Genomic DNA, 15,882 nt, shown 5'->3' with positions numbered 1-15,882 from the left:
GGCTGAAGGTGTCAGACCAACTGCAACAATGAGCAATTAAATACATTTAAAGAGGATTTTAGGCGAAATGGCTGAAAAATCATATAAAAAGTCATTCGAAATATGATTTAATGGATTATCACTTTCGACCAATCTGTGGCGCAGTTACAAAACTGATGTGATGTGGTCAGAGTGAAGTGACAATGACACATACAAAGTTTGGTGTCAATATGTCAAGGCATTGCAGAGATAAAGCCTGAATAGTGCTTTTAGCATCATGCCTCAACTTTGCTGCTACGCTATACGAAAACGGTTTCGTCTATAGACACGAAATCCATAACTTTTAGTCAGCACAGTCTGGAGATGATACGATTCGATTTTGGTGAAAATCGGACAAACGGTCTAGGAGGAGTTCGAAAAAGTAGGTTTTGACTGAAAATCAAGATGGCGGACAGGAAGCTAGGCCAAATAAGGAAACCTTGGTATCTATGTTCTCGTCTTGACCCAAGGAATCTATTAAGACCAGTTGCATTACAATAGGCCAACTTATTCAAAAGTTATTAGCAGTTTTGTAAATTTTGTTATAACTTTTGACCACTAGGTGGCACTGTCTCGAAATATTTTGGGTACCTTCAGGGGATGGTGCTGATGGCACATTTTGAGTTTCGTAATATTACACCAATGCATTTGTTTAGTATAGCATTTTATTTCACAAAACTGCATTGAAGTCAATGGGAATTTCATGTTTTGTTCTATTATAGCGCCACCAAGAGGCTGAGTCCCACCATCTTTTTTACATGTCCTCAGAGTGAGCTCATACATATGTGTGTCGATTTTGGTGAAAATATCTCAATTCGCTTCGGAGTTATAGACATTTATATGAAAAAACATGTAAAAAATGACTGACACATGACTTTGTTTGGAATTTACTACCCCTAAACATCAATATTTTCGCATTTGGGCATTGCCGTATAGCTATCGACCTATGTTTCCAAACTTCTGACGGTGGTTTCATCTCGATCGGACTAGCGGTTTCAAAGATATAGCCAAATGTTTTTTAAGCGCTAAATCACAACGCTACACAAACCGTAAGGCGAAACCTAGCATGTTTGGTATCATAGGACTCGGCAACGATTCAGGAGTCTAAAAAGATGAGTTTCGTGAAAATAAGTCGACCACACCCAAAGTTATAAGCATTTGAAAAAAAAAATTCACCACTAGGTGGCGCTGTTTCGAAACTTCTCAGGCTCATTCAGGGCATTGTGCTGATGACCCATACCACGTTTTGTAACAATCTGTTCATGCGTTCTTAAAATACAGCATTTTAGCACAAAATTCAAAATGGCCGACAGTCAAAATGGCCGATATGGTAATATTGGATATCAGTCGACTCGGCATGTTACCCTGAATCTAACGAGACCAATTGTATGATTTTTGGACAAACTGTTCAGAAGTTATAAGCAAAAATAGCCATTTTTCATATCTCCGGACCAGTAGGTGGCGCTGCGCCGAAACACAGCATGTAGCCTCAGGTCATGCTTGTGATGACATGTACCAAGTTTGGTCTGAATCCGATAAAGCGTTGCGGAGATACGGCCTTACATCTGTTTTCGCAAGCGCTACGTAAAATGTATTCGTGGGTTTATCGAAAACTGTTAAGCGAATCAACTTGAATTCCATAACTTTTTGTCAGCATGGTCTGTAGATGATCTGGTTCAATTTTCGTGCAAATCGGACAAACCGTCTAGGACGAGTTCGAAAAAGTAGCTTTTTAGATAAATTCAAAATGGCGGCCATATTGTTATGACAGAAATGATGTCATAGGGTGCAATCGAATTGGCATGAGCTCAGGAATCAGAGAGAAAAATAATTTTGTTGATTGGCCTTACGGTTCAAAAGTTATTAGCAAAATAAAAGTGAAACTTTGGACAGGTGGTGGCGCTAGAGGGAATGACTTAGACACACCAAAATTGGTGTATTTAATGTTGGGACTGTCCTCTATCAGAATGTCAAACCAAAACAACTTTCCCGCATTCGGTTCTATGGGCTGCCATAGACTCCCAGTTGGAAGAAGGAAGAATAATAATAATAAGAACAGGAACAGATACAATAGGTGCCTACGCACCTTCGGTGCTTGGCCCCTAATAAGAAGAACCGGAACAAACACAATAGGTGCCTCCGCACCTTCGGTGCTTGGCCCCTAATAATAATAAGAACCGGAACAAACACAATAGGTGCCTCCGCACCTTCGGTGCTTGGCCCCTAATAAGACGACAAGACATGCCAACATGTCTGAAAGTGTCAGACCAACTGCAACAATGAGCAATTAAAGACATTTAAAGAGGATTTTAGGCGAAATGGCTGAAAAATCATGTAAAAAGTGATTCAAAATATGATTTAATGGATTGTCACTTTTGACCAAAAGGTGGCGCTGTTACGAAATTGATGTGGTGTGGTCAGAGTAAGGAGACAGTGACACATACAAAGTTTTGTGTCAATATGTCGAGGCATTGCAGATATAAAGCCTGAATAGTCATTTTGGCATCATGCCTCAATTTTGCTGCTGTGCTATACAAAAACGGTTTCATCAATCGACACGAAATCCATAACTTTTTGTCGGCACAGTCTGGAGATGATACGATTCGATTTTGGTGAAAATCGGACAAACGGTCTAGGAGGAGTTAGAAAAAGTAGGTTTTGAATGAAAATCAAGATGGCGGACAGGAAGTTTGGCCAAATAAGGAAAACTTGGTATCTATGTTCTCGGCTTGACCCAAGGAATCTATTAAGACCCGTGGCATTTCAATAGCCAGATTTATTCAAAAGTTATTAGCCTTTTTGGAAATTTTGTTATAACTTTTGACCACTAGGTGGCGCTGTCTTGAAATATTTTGGTTGCCTTCAGGGGATGGTGCTGATGACACAATCTGAGTTTCGTAATATTACACCAATGCATTTGTTTAGTATAGCATTTTATTTCACAAAACTGTATTGAAGTCAATGGGAATTTCATATTTTGTTCAATTATAGCGCCACCAAGAGGCTCAGTCCCACAATTTTTTTTACGTGTCCTCAGAGTGAGCCCATACATATGTGTGTCAATTTTGGTGAAAATATCTCAATTCGCTTCGGAGTTATAGACATTTATATGAAAAAACACGAAAAAAATGACTGACACATGACTTTGATTGGAAATTAGTACCCCTAAACATCAATATTTTCGCATTTGGGCATTGGCGTATAGCTATCGACCTATGTTTCCAAACTTCTGACGGTGGTTTCGTCTCGATCGGACTAGCGGTTTCAAAGATATAGCCAAATGTTTTTTAAGCGCTAAATCACAACGCTACACAAACCGTAAGGCGAAACCTAGCATGTTTGGTATCGTAGGACTCGGCAACGATTCAGGAGTCTAAAAAGATGAGTTTCGTGAAAATAAGTCGACCACACCCAAAGTTATAAGCATTTGAAAAAAAAAATTCACCACTAGGTGGCGCTGTTTCGAAACTTCTCAGGCTCATTCAGGGCATCGTGCTGATGACCCATACCACATTTCGTAACAATCCGTTCATGCGTTCATAAAATACAGAATTTTAGCACAAAATTCAAAATGGCCGACAGCCAAAATGACCGATATGGTCAAATTGGATATCAGTCGACTCGGCATGTTGCCCTGAATCTAACGAGACCAATTGTATGATTTTTGGACAAACTGTTCAGAAGTTATAAGCAAAAATAGCCATTTTTCATATCTCCGGACCAGTAGGTGGCGCTGCGCCGAAACACAGCATGTAGCCTCAGGTCATGCTTGTGAGTACAAGTACCAAGTTTGGTCTGAATACGATAAACCGTTGCGGAGATACGGCCTTACGACTGTTTTTGCTAGCGCTACGTAAAATGTATTTGTGCGTTTATTGAAAACGGTTTGACGAATCCATTTGAATTCCATAACTTTTTGTCAGCACTACCTGAAGATGATCTGGTTCAATTTTCGTGCAAATCGGACAAACCATCTAGGACGAGTTCGAAAAAGTAGCTTTTTTTGAAAATTCAAGATGGCGGCCATATTTTTATGACGGCAAATGACGTCATAGGGTGCAATCGAATCGCCATGAGCTCAGGAATCAGAGGAAAAAAGAATTTCGCTGATTGGCCTTACGGTTCAAAAGTTATTAGCAAAATAAAAGTGAAACTTTGGACAGGTGGTGGCGCTAGAGGGAATGACTTAGAAACACCAAAATTGGTGTAATTAATGTTGAGACGGTCCTCTATCAGAATGTCAAACCAAAACAACTTTCCCGCAATCGGTTCTATGGGCTGCCATAGACTCCCATGGCGGAAGAATAATAATAATAATAAATATAGCTGCAAGCAGCAATTATCGGGGCCAAGCGCAAGCAGATGACAGGATATTCCAACATGGCTGAAGGTGTCAGACCAACTGCAACAATGAGCAATTAAAGACATTTAGAGAGGATTTTAGGCGAAATGGCTGAAAAATCATATAAAAAGTAATTCAGAATATAATTTAATGGATTATCACTTTCGACCAATAGGTGGAGCAGTTACAAAACTGATGTGATGTGGTCAGAGTGAAGTGACAATGACATATACAAAGTTTGGTGTCAATATTTCAAGGGATTTCAGAGATAAAGCCTGAATAGTGCTTTTGGCATCATGCCTCAACTTTGCTGCTGCGCTATACGAAAACGGTTTCGTCTATCGACACGAAATCCATAACTTTTAGTCGGCACAGTCTGGAGATGATACGATTCGATTTTGGTGAAAATCGGACAAACGGTCTAGGAGGAGTTCGAAAAAGTAGGTTTTGAATGAAAATCAAGATGGCGGACAGGAAGTTTGGCCAAATAAGGAAAACTTGGTATCTATGTTCTCGGCTTGACCCAGGGAATCTATTAAGACCAGTGGCATTTCAATAGCCAGATTTATTCAAAAGTTATTAGCCTTTTTGAAAATTTTGTTATAACTTTTGACCACTAGGTGGCGCTGTCTCGAAATATTTTGGGTACCTTCAGGGGATGGAGCTGATGGCACATTCTGAGTTTCGTAATATTACACCAATGCATTTGTTTAGTATAGCATTTTATTTCACAAAACTGTATTGAAGTCAATGGGAATTTCATGTTTTGTTCTGTTATAGCGCCACCAAGAGGCTCAGTCCCACAATTTTTTTTACGTGTCCTCAGAGTGAGCCCATACATATTTGTGTCAATTTTGGTGAAAATATCTCAATTCGCTTCGGAGTTATAGACATTTATATGGAAAAACACGAAAAAAATGACTGACACATGACTTTGATTGGAAATTAGTACCCCTAAACATCAATATTTTCGCATTTGGGCATTGGCGTATAGCTATCGACCTATGTTTCCAAACTTCTGACGGTGGTTTCGTCTCGATCGGACTAGCGGTTTCAAAGATATAGCCAAATGTTTTTTAAGCGCTAAATCACAACGCTACACAAACCGTAATGCAAAACCTAGCATGTTTGGTATCGTAGGACTCGGCAACGATTCAGGAGTCTAAAAAGATGAGTTTCGTGAAAATAAGTCGACCACACCCAAAGTTATAAGCATTTGAAAAAAAAAATTCACCACTAGGTGGCGCTGTTTCGAAACTTCTCAGGCTCATTCAGGGCATCGTGCTGATGACCCATACCACGTTTCGTAACAATCCGTTCATGCGTTCATAAAATACAGAATTTTAGCACAAAATTCAAAATGGCCGACAGCCAAAATGACCGATATGGCAAAATTGGATATCAGTCGACTCGGCATGTTGCCCTGAATCTAACGAGACCAATTGTATGATTTTTGGACAAACTGTTCAGAAGTTATAAGCAAAAATAGCCATTTTTCATATCTCCGGACCAGTAGGTGGCGCTGCGCCGAAACACAGCATGTAGCCTCAGGTCATGCTTGTGAGTACAAGTACCAAGTTTGGTCTGAATACGATAAACCGTTGCGGAGATACGGCCTTACGACTGTTTTTGCTAGCGCTACGTAAAATGTATTCGTGTGTTTATCGAAAACGGTTTGACGAATCCATTTGAATTCCATAACTTTTTGTCAGCACTACCTGAAGATGATCTGGTTCAATTTTCGTGCAAATCGGACAAACCGTCTAGGACGAGTTCGAAAAAGTAGCTTTTTTTGAAAATTCAAGATGGCGGCCATATTTTTATGACGGCAAATGACGTCATAGGATGCAATCGAATCGCCATGAGCTCAGGAATCAGAGGAAAAAAGAATTTCGCTGATTGGCCTTACGGTTCAAAAGTTATTAGCAAAATAAAAGTGAAACTTTGGACAGGTGGTGGCGCTAGAGGGAATGACTTAGAAACACCAAAATTGGTGTATTTAATGTTGAGACGGTCCTCTATCAGAATGTCAAACCAAAACAACTTTCCCGCAATCGGTTCTATGGGCTGCCATAGACTCCCATGGCGGAAGAAGAAGAAGAAGAAGAAGAAGAAGAATAATAAGAACGGGAACAGATACAATAGGTGCCTCCGCACCTTCGGTGCTTGGCCCCTAATAATAATAAATATAGCTGCAAGCAGCAATTACCGGGGCCAAGCAGAATAAGACGACAAGACATGCCAACATGTCTGAAAGTGTCAGACCAACTGCAACAATGAGCAATTAAAGACATTTAAAGAGGATTTTAGGCGAAATGGCTGAAAAATCATGTAAAAAGTGATTCAAAATATGATTTAATGGATTGTCACTTTTGACCAAAAGGTGGCGCTGTTACGAAATTGATGTGGTGTGGTCAGAGTAAGGAGACAGTGACACATACAAAGTTTTGTGTCAATATGTCGAGGCATTGCAGATATAAAGCCTGAATAGTCATTTTGGCATCATGCCTCAACTTTGCTGCTGTGCTATACGAAAACGGTTTCATCAATCGACACGAAATCCATAACTTTTTGTCGGCACAGTCTGGAGATGATACGATTCGATTTTGGTGAAAATCGGACAAACGGTCTAGGAGGAGTTCGAAAAAGTAGGTTTTGAATGAAAATCAAGGTGGCGGACAGGAAGTTTGGCCAAATAAGGAAAACTTGGTATCTATGTTCTCGGCTTGACCCAAGGAATCTATTAAGACCCGTGGCATTTCAATAGCCAGATTTATTCAAAAGTTATTAGCCTTTTTGGAAATTTTGTTATAACTTTTGACCACTAGGTGGCGCTGTCTTGAAATATTTTGGTTGCCTTCAGGGGATGGTGCTGATGACACAATCTGAGTTTCGTAATATTACACCAATGCATTTGTTTAGTATAGCATTTTATTTCACAAAACTGTATTGAAGTCAATGGGAATTTCATATTTTGTTCAATTATAGCGCCACCAAGAGGCTCAGTCCCACAATTTTTTTTACGTGTCCTCAGAGTGAGCCCATACATATGTGTGTCAATTTTGGTGAAAATATCTCAATTCGCTTCGGAGTTATAGACATTTATATGAAAAAACACGAAAAAAATGACTGACACATGACTTTGATTGGAAATTAGTACCCCTAAACATCAATATTTTCGCATTTGGGCATTGGCATATAGCTATCGACCTATGTTTCCAAACTTCTGACGGTGGTTTCGTCTCGATTGGACTAGCGGTTTCAAAGATATAGCCAAATGTTTTTTAAGCGCTAAATCACAACGCTACACAAACCGTAAGGCGAAACCTAGCATGTTTGGTATCGTAGGACTCGGCAACGATTCAGGAGTCTAAAAAGATGAGTTTCGTGAAAATAAGTCGACCACACCCAAAGTTATAAGCATTTGAAAAAAAAAATTCACCACTAGGTGGCGCTGTTTCGAAACTTCTCAGGCTCATTCAGGGCATTGTGCTGATGACCCATACCACGTTTCGTAACAATCCGTTCATGCGTTCATAAAATACAGAATTTTAGCACAAAATTCAAAATGGCCGACAGCCAAAATGACCGATATGGTCAAATTGGATATCAGTCGACTCAGCATGTTGCCCTGAATCTAACGAGACCAATTGTATGATTTTTGGACAAATTGTTCAGAAGTTATAAGCAAAAATAGCCATTTTTCATATCTCCGGACCAGTAGGTGGCGCTGCGCCGAAACGCAGCATGTAGCCTCAAGTCATGCTTGTGAGTACATGTACCAAGTTTGGTCTGAATACGATAAACCGTTGCGGAGATACAGCCTAACGACTGTTTTTGCAAGCGCTACGTAAAATTTGTTCGAGCGTTTATCGAAAACGGTTTGACGAATCAATTTGAATTCCATAACTTTTTGTCAACACTGCCTGAAGATGATCTGGTTAAATTTTCGTGCAAATCGGACAAACCGTCTAGGACGAGTTCGAAAAAGTAGCTTTTTCAGCCCATTAAAAATGGCGGCCATATTTATAAGCCGGAAAATGACGTCATAGGGTGCAATCGAATCGGCATGAGCTCGGGAATCAGAGGAAAAAAGAATTTTGTTGATTGGCCAAACGGTTCAAAAGTTATTAGCAAAATAAAAGTGAAATTTTGGACAGTTGGTGGCGCTAGAGGGATTGGTTTTAAGACACCAAATTTGGTATGGTGACTTTTTGGACTGTCCTCTATCATTGTGCCAAATTTCATAACTTTCCCGCAATCGGTTCTATGGGCTGCCATAGACTCCCATGGCGGAAGAAGAATAATAATAATAATAAATATAGCTGCAAGCAGCAATTACCGGGGCCAAGCAGAATAAGACGACAAGACATGCCAACATGTCTGAAAGTGTCAGACCAACTGCAACAATGAGCAATTAAAGACATTTAAAGAGGATTTTAGGCGAAATGGCTGAAAAATCATGTAAAAAGTGATTCAAAATATGATTTAATGGATTGTCACTTTTGACCAAAAGGTGGCGCTGTTACGAAATTGATGTGGTGTGGTCAGAGTAAGGAGACAGTGACACATACAAAGTTTTGTGTCAATATGTCGAGGCATTGCAGATATAAAGCCTGAATAGTCATTTTGGCATCATGCCTCAACTTTGCTGCTGTGCTATACGAAAACGGTTTCATCAATCGACACGAAATCCATAACTTTTTGTCGGCACAGTCTGGAGATGATACGATTCGATTTTGGTGAAAATCGGACAAACGGTCTAGGAGGAGTTCGAAAAAGTAGGTTTTGAATGAAAATCAAGATGGCGGACAGGAAGTTTGGCCAAATAAGGAAAACTTGGTATCTATGTTCTCGGCTTGACCCAAGGAATCTATTAAGACCAGTGGCATTTCAATAGCCAGATGTATTCAAAAGTTATTAGCCTTTTTGGAAATTTTGTTATAACTTTTGACCACTAGGTGGCGCTGTCTTGAAATATTTTGGTTGCCTTCAGGGGATGGTGCTGATGACACAATCTGAGTTTTGTAATATTACACCAATGCATTTGTTTAGTATAGCATTTTATTTCACAAAACTGTATTGAAGTCAATGGGAATTTCATATTTTGTTCAATTATAGCGCCACCAAGAGGCTCAGTCCCACAATTTTTTTTACGTGTCCTCAGAGTGAGCCCATACATATGTGTGTCAATTTTGGTGAAAATATCTCAATTCGCTTCGGAGTTATAGACATTTATATGAAAAAACACGAAAAAAATGACTGACACATGACTTTGATTGGAAATTAGTACCCCTAAACATCAATATTTTCGCATTTGGGCATTGGCGTATAGCTATCGACCTATGTTTCCAAACTTCTGACGGTGGTTTCGTCTCGATCGGACTAGCGGTTTCAAAGATATAGCCAAATGTTTTTTAAGCGCTAAATCACAACGCTACACAAACCGTAAGGCGAAACCTAGCATGTTTGGTATCGTAGGACTCGGCAACGATTCAGGAGTCTAAAAAGATGAGTTTCGTGAAAATAAGTCGACCACACCCAAAGTTATAAGCATTTGAAAAAGAAAATTCACCACTAGGTGGCGCTGTTTCGAAACTTCTCAGGCTCATTCAGGGCATCGTGCTGATGACCCATACCACGTTTCGTAACAATCCGTTCATGCGTTCATAAAATACAGAATTTTAGCACAAAATTCAAAATGGCCGACAGCCAAAATGACCGATATGGCAAAATTGGATATCAGTCGACTCGGCATGTTGCCCTGAATCTAACGAGACCAATTGTATGATTTTTGGACAAACTGTTCAGAAGTTATAAGCAAAAATAGCCATTTTTCATATCTCCGGACCAGTAGGTGGCGCTGCGCCGAAACACAGCATGTAGCCTCAGGTCATGCTTGTGAGTACAAGTACCAAGTTTGGTCTGAATACGATAAACCGTTGCGGAGATACGGCCTTACGACTGTTTTTGCTAGCGCTACGTAAAATGTATTCGTGCGTTTATCGAAAACGGTTTGACGAATCCATTTGAATTCCATAACTTTTTGTCAGCACTACCTGAAGATGATCTGGTTCAATTTTCGTGCAAATCGGACAAACCGTCTAGGACGAGTTCGAAAAAGTAGCTTTTTTTGAAAATTCAAGATGGTAGCCATATTTTTATGACGGCAAATGACGTCATAGGGTGCAATCGAATCGCCATGAGCTCAGGAATCAGAGGAAAAAAGAATTTCGCTGATTGGCCTTACGGTTCAAAAGTTATTAGCAAAATAAAAGTGAAACTTTGGACAGGTGGTGGCGCTAGAGGGAATGACTTAGAAACACCAAAATTGGTGTATTTAATGTTGAGACGGTCCTCTATCAGAATGTCAAACCAAAACAACTTTCCCGCAATCGGTTCTATGGGCTGCCATAGACTCCCATGGCGGAAGAAGAAGAAGAAGAAGAAGAAGAATAATAATAAGAACGGGAACAGATACAATAGGTGCCTCCGCACCTTCGGTGCTTGGCCCCTAATAATAATAATAATAAATATAGCTGCAAGCAGCAATTACCGGGGCCAAGCAGAATAAGACGACAAGACATGCCAACATGTCTGAAAGTGTCAGACCAACTGCAACAATGAGCAATTAAAGACATTTAAAGAGGATTTTAGGCGAAATGGCTGAAAAATCATGTAAAAAGTGATTCAAAATATGATTTAATGGATTGTCACTTTTGACCAAAAGGTGGCGCTGTTACGAAATTGATGTGGTGTGGTCAGAGTAAGGAGACAGTGACACATACAAAGTTTTGTGTCAATATGTCGAGGCATTGCAGATATAAAGCCTGAATAGTCATTTTGGCATCATGCCTCAACTTTGCTGCTGTGCTATACGAAAACGGTTTCATCAATCGACACGAAATCCATAACTTTTTGTCGGCACAGTCTGGAGATGATACGATTCGATTTTGGTGAAAATCGGACAAACGGTCTAGGAGGAGTTCGAAAAAGTAGGTTTTGAATGAAAATCAAGATGGCGGACAGGAAGTTTGGCCAAATAAGGAAAACTTGGTATCTATGTTCTCGGCTTGACCCAAGGAATCTATTAAGACCAGTGGCATTTCAATAGCCAGATGTATTCAAAAGTTATTAGCCTTTTTGGAAATTTTGTTATAACTTTTGACCACTAGGTGGCGCTGTCTTGAAATATTTTGGTTGCCTTCAGGGGATGGTGCTGATGACACAATCTGAGTTTCGTAATATTACACCAATGCATTTGTTTAGTATAGCATTTTATTTCACAAAACTGTATTGAAGTCAATGGGAATTTCATATTTTGTTCAATTATAGCGCCACCAAGAGGCTCAGTCCCACAATTTTTTTTACGTGTCCTCAGAGTGAGCCCATACATATGTGTGTCAATTTTGGTGAAAATATCTCAATTCGCTTCGGAGTTATAGACATTTATATGAAAAAACACGAAAAAAATGACTGACACATGACTTTGATTGGAAATTAGTACCCCTAAACATCAATATTTTCGCATTTGGGCATTGGCGTATAGCTATCGACCTATGTTTCCAAACTTCTGACGGTGGTTTCGTCTCGATCGGACTAGCGGTTTCAAAGATATAGCCAAATGTTTTTTAAGCGCTAAATCACAACGCTACACAAACCGTAAGGCGAAACCTAGCATGTTTGGTATCGTAGGACTCGGCAACGATTCAGGAGTCTACAAAGATGAGTTTCGTGAAAATAAGTCGACCACACCCAAAGTTATAAGCATTTGAAAAAAAAAATTCACCACTAGGTGGCGCTGTTTCGAAACTTCTCAGGCTCATTCAGGGCATCGTGCTGATGACCCATACCACGTTTCGTAACAATCCGTTCATGCGTTCATAAAATACAGAATTTTAGCACAAAATTCAAAATGGCCGACAGCCAAAATGACCGATATGGCAAAATTGGATATCAGTCGACTCGGCATGTTGCCCTGAATCTAACGAGACCAATTGTATGATTTTTGGACAAACTGTTCAGAAGTTATAAGCAAAAATAGCCATTTTTCATATCTCCGGACCAGTAGGTGGCGCTGCGCCGAAACACAGCATGTAGCCTCAGGTCATGCTTGTGAGTACAAGTACCAAGTTTGGTCTGAATACGATAAACCGTTGCGGAGATACGGCCTTACGACTGTTTTTGCTAGCGCTACGTAAAATGTATTCGTGCGTTTATCGAAAACGGTTTGACGAATCCATTTGAATTCCATAACTTTTTGTCAGCACTACCTGAAGATGATCTGGTTCAATTTTCAATTTTCAATTTTCAATTTTCAAAATCGGACAAACCGTCTAGGACGAGTTCGAAAAAGTAGCTTTTTTTGAAAATTCAAGATGGTGGCCATATTTTTATGACGGCAAATGACGTCATAGGGTGCAATCGAATCGCCATGAGCTCAGGAATCAGAGGAAAAAAGAATTTCGCTGATTGGCCTTACGGTTCAAATGTTATTAGCAAAATAAAAGTGAAACTTTGGACAGGTGGTGGCGCTAGAGGGAATGACTTAGAAACACCAAAATTGGTGTATTTAATGTTGAGACGGTCCTCTATCAGAATGTCAAACCAAAACAACTTTCCCGCAATCGGTTCTATGGGCTGCCATAGACTCCCATGGCGGAAGAATAATAATAATAATAATAATAATAATAATAATAAATATAGCTGCAAGCAGCAATTACCGGGGCCAAGCAGAATAAGACGACAAGACATGCCAACATGTCTGAAAGTGTCAGACCAACTGCAACAATGAGCAATTAAAGACATTTAAAGAGGATTTTAGGCGAAATGGCTGAAAAATCATGTAAAAAGTGATTCAAAATATGATTTAATGGATTGTCACTTTTGACCAAAAGGTGGCGCTGTTACGAAATTGATGTGGTGTGGTCAGAGTAAGGAGACAGTGACACATACAAAGTTTTGTGTCAATATGTCGAGGCATTGCAGATATAAAGCCTGAATAGTCATTTTGGCATCATGCCTCAACTTTGCTGCTGTGCTATACGAAAACGGTTTCATCAATCGACACGAAATCCATAACTTTTTGTCGGCACAGTCTGGAGATGATACGATTCGATTTTGGTGAAAATCGGACAAACGGTCTAGGAGGAGTTCGAAAAAGTAGGTTTTGAATGAAAATCAAGATGGCGGACAGGAAGTTTGGCCAAATAAGGAAAACTTGGTATCTATGTTCTCGGCTTGACCCAAGGAATCTATTAAGACCAGTGGCATTTCAATAGCCAGATGTATTCAAAAGTTATTAGCCTTTTTGGAAATTTTGTTATAACTTTTGACCACTAGGTGGCGCTGTCTTGAAATATTTTGGTTGCCTTCAGGGGATGGTGCTGATGACACAATCTGAGTTTCGTAATATTACACCAATGCATTTGTTTAGTATAGCATTTTATTTCACAAAACTGTATTGAAGTCAATGGGAATTTCATATTTTGTTCAATTATAGCGCCACCAAGAGGCTCAGTCCCACAATTTTTTTTACGTGTCCTCAGAGTGAGCCCATACATATGTGTGTCAATTTTGGTGAAAATATCTCAATTCGCTTCGGAGTTATAGACATTTATATGAAAAAACACGAAAAAAATGACTGACACATGACTTTGATTGGAAATTAGTACCCCTAAACATCAATATTTTCGCATTTGGGCATTGGCGTATAGCTATCGACCTATGTTTCCAAACTTCTGACGGTGGTTTCGTCTCGATCGGACTAGCGGTTTCAAAGATATAGCCAAATGTTTTTTAAGCGCTAAATCACAACGCTACACAAACCGTAAGGCGAAACCTAGCATGTTTGGTATCGTAGGACTCGGCAACGATTCAGGAGTCTACAAAGATGAGTTTCGTGAAAATAAGTCGACCACACCCAAAGTTATAAGCATTTGAAAAAAAAAATTCACCACTAGGTGGCGCTGTTTCGAAACTTCTCAGGCTCATTCAGGGCATCGTGCTGATGACCCATACCACGTTTCGTAACAATCCGTTCATGCGTTCATAAAATACAGAATTTTAGCACAAAATTCAAAATGGCCGACAGCCAAAATGACCGATATGGCAAAATTGGATATCAGTCGACTCGGCATGTTGCCCTGAATCTAACGAGACCAATTGTATGATTTTTGGACAAACTGTTCAGAAGTTATAAGCAAAAATAGCCATTTTTCATATCTCCGGACCAGTAGGTGGCGCTGCGCCGAAACACAGCATGTAGCCTCAGGTCATGCTTGTGAGTACAAGTACCAAGTTTGGTCTGAATACGATAAACCGTTGCGGAGATACGGCCTTACGACTGTTTTTGCTAGCGCTACGTAAAATGTATTCGTGCGTTTATCGAAAACGGTTTGACGAATCCATTTGAATTCCATAACTTTTTGTCAGCACTACCTGAAGATGATCTGGTTCAATTTTCGTGCAAATCGGACAAACCGTCTAGGACGAGTTCGAAAAAGTAGCTTTTTTTGAAAATTCAAGATGGTGGCCATATTTTTATGACGGCAAATGACGTCATAGGGTGCAATCGAATCGCCATGAGCTCAGGAATCAGAGGAAAAAAGAATTTCGCTGATTGGCCTTACGGTTCAAATGTTATTAGCAAAATAAAAGTGAAACTTTGGACAGGTGGTGGCGCTAGAGGGAATGACTTAGAAACACCAAAATTGGTGTATTTAATGTTGAGACGGTCCTCTATCAGAATGTCAAACCAAAACAACTTTCCCGCAATCGGTTCTATGGGCTGCCATAGACTCCCATGGCGGAAGAATAATAATAATAATAAATATAGCTGCAAGCAGCAATTACCGGGGCCAAGCAGAATAAGACGACAAGACATGCCAACATGTCTGAAAGTGTCAGACCAACTGCAACAATGAGCAATTAAAGACATTTAAAGAGGATTTTAGGCGAAATGGCTGAAAAATCATGTAAAAAGTGATTCAAAATATGATTTAATGGATTGTCACTTTTGACCAAAAGGTGGCGCTGTTACGAAATTGATGTGGTGTGGTCAGAGTAAGGAGACAGTGACACATACAAAGTTTTGTGTCAATATGTCGAGGCATTGCAGATATAAAGCCTGAATAGTCATTTTGGCATCATGCCTCAACTTTGCTGCTGTGCTATACGAAAACGGTTTCATCAATCGACACGAAATCCATAACTTTTTGTCGGCACAGTCTGGAGATGATACGATTCGATTTTGGTGAAAATCGGACAAACGGTCTAGGAGGAGTTCGAAAAAGTAGGTTTTGAATGAAAATCAAGATGGCGGACAGGAAGTTTGGCCAAATAAGGAAAACTTGGTATCTATGTTCTCGGCTTGACCCAAGGAATCTATTAAGACCCGTGGCATTTCAATAGCCAGATTTATTCAAAAGTTATTAGCCTTTTTGGAAATTTTGTTATAACTTTTGACCACTAGGTGGCACTGTCTTGAAATATTTTGGTTGCCTTCAGGGGATGGTGCTGAT

This window comes from Abramis brama, assembly GCF_963993115.1.
Source record: "Abramis brama genome assembly, chromosome: 14".
Taxonomy (NCBI): Eukaryota; Metazoa; Chordata; class Actinopteri; order Cypriniformes; family Leuciscidae; genus Abramis; species Abramis brama.
The sequence above is the reverse complement of the archived record's forward strand: the minus strand, read 5'-3'. Positions refer to the sequence as shown.